The following is a 5,700-nucleotide window of genomic DNA, read 5'->3' as shown; positions in this document are numbered from 1 at the left end:
GATCTTGATAACACATGTGAGCTCACCTAAGAAGTTTATGCTCTTATACTTCGACTTAACATGCATTTTGAACCAGAATACCAATGTCAATTTTAGTTAGTGTCTGAAAATGTCATGACAGTGCGGATGATTTGTTTGTCAATTATAAGTTGTTCAAGGAAAATTTAATAGTTCTCCGTTGTAATGTAAACTCATATTAGATTCTTTGTTGATGATCGTTATCAGTTGTTCCGCCGTCTCCAGCTCTAGGATGCAGTAAACTCCCTAGTCTAATCAATATCTCACGATTTTCCGATCTTCCTCTTGGCATGAAATTAAGAAGGTGACAAGTTTGAGAAAGATAATAATTCGTTAGCTGTTAAACCATATATGTAGGCTATGTGTGTCATGAACTAAGACAGATGACTTTCTTTTACTTAATCTTTATGGTACTACCATCAATATATTGTTTCTTCAAATTAAGTAAAAGAAATTCATCTGTCTTAATTCATGACACAGATAGCCTACATATATGGTTTAACAACTAACGAATTATGATCTTTCTCAAACTTATCACCTTGTTAATGCCATGCCAAGAGGAAGATCGGAAAATCGGGAGATATTTATTAGACTAGGGATTTTGTTGCATCCCAGAGCTGGAGACGACAGAACGACTGATAACGATCATCAACAAAGAATCTAATATGAGTTTCCATTACAACGGAGATCTATTTAATTGTCCATAAACAACTTATAATTGACAAACAGATCATCCATACAGCCATAACATTTTCATACACTAACTGAAATTGACATTATTATTCTGGTTCAAAAATGCAAGTTAAGTCGACATATAAGAGTATAAACTTCTTAGGTGAGCTCACATGTGTTATCAATATCAAAGACAGATTCTGAAACATAAATGCCAAGTATTTGAAACCAATACAACGAACCTTCTTTCGAAGGTTCTAGCACCGTAAGCTTAATCTTTTATAGGGCATGGGGATTTTGGTTCCATCTCCACAGTTTGATCGATAGGGCATTGCTCTTGCGATCTCTCAAGACTAAAGGCTGGCACCTTAGGTGATATATCATGTGCCTATAATTAGGACAAAATAGTGACATCATAACGGAGACATTGTAATCTATTAAATATGGACCAAACGATGCATAATAAGTGAGCTAACTGGCACAACATATGGGACTTGAGGTACCACATTGTCCATACTTTGTGCAGCCTGAGAATTAAAAAAAATCATTCATTTAGCTTATAGTAGTCTCAAAAAATTTCAAAAAAAAAAAGCTAAATTTAACTTATAGAAGTTTAGAAAACACCTCAGCATAGGGCTCTTCGGCATGCTCGACCCGATTCAAATTGAACATACTGAAGAACTCATACAACCAATCTTTTAGGAATACCTCCTGAGATTCGACAACCGAAAGAAATAGCAGAATTAAATAATTGTACATTAGAACAACACCACAGACAAAATGATCAGTAACTATGTTGTGAACATCCTTCAAAAATAAAGAATAGCAATTAATGCAAATTTAGAAACACGAAAAGCACTTTCCATAAAAAATTAACCTCCGATAAGTGCACCAAAAACTTCAAAGTACGGCATTATCAATCATTCCATTCAATGTATTTTCTATGGGCAGTCTTTTCTTTTATACCATTTAAAAATAATAATAAGAACAAGAACAACAAAATTCTATATCTATATTTTTTAAAAATATTTTCATTTTAATGATATGTTAATATAAGAATTGACATGGCATGTTGAAACCTAATACTATATATCAAGGATACTTTTAATAAGTTGACACTCCGTTTATACTATGTAAACTTTCCTTATTAGTTTTCTCTCAACAAAATGAATCAATTATATATTTCAGAATAATTTAACTTTAAAATTCTCATTTTACTATAATAATTTATAGCCACATGTCTAAAGTTTATTTTAGCCGTCATGTTTCAAAAGACTTCCTTTATTTCTTAAAATCACTCCCTATGACACATAGCGAAAAAAAAAGACTTCCTTTTTTCCTTAAATGCACGGCATTTGAAACCACTACTAAAAAACTTGCTTCAGAAGAATCTGGCATCGAAAGGATAGCCGTAGTAGGAGCATCGGAGTTTGATTCCATTAGCATAGTTTGTTCAGTGTAAATACCAAGTCCCTCTCCTTCATCTTCGAAGGAATAAAACCGACAGTTATGTCGCAACTTTAAAAAAAATATATTATCGTCTCGGAATTGTAAACACATACGTTGGACTCCAACTATTGAGGCATATATGGAATCAGCACTGTCGGGTGGCTGTATGACACATGAACATTAAAAAGAGTTTGAAATCTACAGATTCGAGAACTTCAACAATCAAATTGATGCTTTCACTATGCAATATCTAAGTAATAACTAATTATCACTATGCAATATAAGTAATAACTATTATTATTAGAAAAGAAAAAAAAAAAGCAACTTCGTGGACTATATTTATTTGATCTCGCCCAACAGTCATGGACAAACAAGCAAACCAATAACAAACATGTATTGTCTTTCATATACTTTTTATCTTGAAAATAAGCAATAGAAAAAATGCCCTTGATATTCGTCTCCGTTGTCCTTGACTTACAACATGGAACCTCCAGTAATCACGGTTTCACTTTTAGTCATCTCGATAGCCTATTTTCCCCATTGCCTCCACAACCATAGAGTTCCAAAACATCTCTATCATGGGGTCTATGTTGCTCGGACTCTTCCAACAATGTCATTGGGTGCGTGTCGGATCCTTCAAAAGTAGTGCATTTTCGAAGGATCCGACATAGGTGCGGCCACAATTTTTGAGAATCCGAGCAACTTAGCATAGGGACACTCAACCCCTAATTTTCTGTTACTTTCATAGCCCTAAACTCTATTCTACTATGATTTATATATACTTTGGATGGAGAGGAAGTTTGTCAGCTGATGGAACCATGTTACTAGTCTTTCCACCCTTTTGTCCTAACCCTGTCACTTAAATATACCCTCTGCTATGTCATCATATAATCTTGAATTTATGCCATTATCGGTAAGCATCATACAATTATCTGTTTAATCATGCCAAAGGAAGGAACTATTCAACGCATGGTTATTTAGTTGCCATTTAGATCAAATATTCAAATCAGACAAGAAGTAACATTCGTTTTACTGTTTCTTGAAATGAACGAAACGGATCATATGACACTTCTATCATGTCAATCATCAGCAAACAGAAACCCAATGAGCAAAGCCGATGGTCAAAAAGTGCATATTTTACGCATCAGCTTAAGATTCAATTTCAGCTCCTAATAACCACAGCTCTTCACCTACTTATAGGAGAAAAACTAAGTGTATATGCACATGGATGGATCATTCTCTTTTTTTCCGATAATTTTGGAGTTTGGGCCATCTTTCACGTACCTCGATTAAATTCATGGGATACCTCCCACCTCCCACTAGCGATGGATATCAGGTGACTCTGTCCACCAGGACAAATGGGAAGAATCACCTTTTTGCAGTGCGAAGGTATTTGCCCGGAAAGTGGTATATCTAAGATGCGATACCACAGTTTATAGTAATTATTGCAGGCACTCGTATAATAACTTGACAAACCTGAAGAATCTATAAAAAATAAAAAGAAGCACATTAAAATTCTCAGTATAGCAGTAAGATATTTTAATTTTTTTTTGAAGAATTACACAGCGAGCATGAAGCAGTTCATTCCTCAATCTATACTCTTGAGAAAATCTATGCAGGAAAAGCAGGCACAGGCCCTTTCCATTTTTATCAGTTGACGGTAAGAAGGGGAGCCTTGAAGCAACTGTAAAGTTATTCTCTGTGGAATAAGCCGTTAATGTTTGTATCGAGATGGTTGTCTACCTACATTGATGGAGTATGGCCCTTGCCTGGATCCAGCAGAAATGCAAGACGCTGCTGCATGCATCAGGCTGCCCTGACCATTTCGACAATAAATCTGATTACGCTCCTCGCTTATCTAATAAAAGTTTATGAACGACCAAATATAAGCCTAAAAATGGACTTGAATACAAGTACCATCAACATATGTTTCTTCAAACACTAAGGATCAATATCTTTAAAAACTATTTGTAGTCTAATTTCCGAAAGCTTAACTATCATTAGTATAATGTTACGTCAAGCATCAACGATCAAGGCCGCTAATATGAATACCAAAAGTCGCAGGTGACCTTAACCTTATATTGAATCACTAATGCCTAAAGCCATCAACGTTATAACCTTATCCTTAATCACTAATTCTTAACGCCATCAACGTTATGTTCTCTCAGCGTTGAAACCTAAACCCTCTATGCCTCCTCTCAATGTATTAGCAGCTTAACATTCACCATCAAGACACTGCACTTTAATGGCGCATACACATCACACTACCTCGACCCCACTTCTGGGATTACACTGGGTATGTTGGGGTTGTTGTACAGTATATGATATTTTCATTCTTTCTGCTTGTATAAAAAGTAACAGGATGCTTCTTAAAGAACCATTTCTCCTAAATCTCTGTGTTGGTAGAGAAAATATGCAACAATCATTTTATAATCGGCAGAAAGAAACAAAATCGGATGTCATTTCACTCATGATCGAGTACTCATGAGTAAATCTTGGAGTATAAAATGCTTATAAGCTTAGAACAATCAAGAAGTAACAAAATGCATCCGTCATTCCTCACGGCTATAGCCTATATTACTGTGCAATAGTTAATGAATTGTAAGCTTTCTCAGGATATCACCTTCTTAATTCCATGCCAAGGGGAAGATCTTGCTCTGTTTGTGGAGTTTGTGGTATCTCCGTTATAACGGAGAACTGTTTAATTGTCCTTGAAGGACTAGTAACCAGCCAAGATTTTCATACACTAGCAAAAATGAACATTCTTATTATAGGTCAAAAGATGTTCTCAGATAAGCAATTCTTTTATTCACTTGTGTGAGTACCAAATAATCTAGGCTGTAGATACATACCATTACGTATCGAGAGATCTTGTGTACGCCAAACAAAACCTCACCTTAGGCTAAATAATTCATATCCTTAAAGCTGGACAGAAACGAGGCTGTAAACTAATCCATGTAAGTACTTGGTGTTCAGGATCGGAGATACAAAGTTCAATTGAAATTCATTTAGTGTTGGTAATTGCAATACCGGAACGAGTATGCAACTGATTGCTCCATCGAAGAAGCTTTTCTTGCAGAATTTGGTTACGATCTTAACGCATGTTAAGTCAGCATACACAAGTAGAAACTACTTAAGTGAGCTCACATGTGTAATCAAGACCAATGACAAGATTCTAAAACATAAACGTAAGGTATTTGAAACCAATACAAACGAACCTGCTTCATAAGGATCTGGCGCCGGAAGCATGGTGTTTCGTTCCATCTGCATAGTTTGTTCAAAGTAAATACCACGTCCGGCTCCATCATCCTAGAAAGAATTAAACCTAGTCAGTCATGACACAACATAAAAAAACAAAATGTGGTTGTCTCAGAAATGTAAACATACTCCGGCCTCCCTCTGTTGACACATACTAGGAATCCGCTCCATCAAGCGGCTGTATGACACATGAAAATAAGAACGAGATATAAATCTTCTCATCAGAACTTCAAAAACCAAATTGATGCTTTCACTATGCAATATCATAGACATAACTAGTTATCCAGGGAAAATAACACTGAC

Source organism: Capsicum annuum, chromosome 4 (assembly GCF_002878395.1).
Source record: "Capsicum annuum cultivar UCD-10X-F1 chromosome 4, UCD10Xv1.1, whole genome shotgun sequence".
In the NCBI taxonomy this organism is placed as follows: Eukaryota; Viridiplantae; Streptophyta; class Magnoliopsida; order Solanales; family Solanaceae; genus Capsicum; species Capsicum annuum.
Note: the sequence above shows the minus strand (reverse complement) of the source record.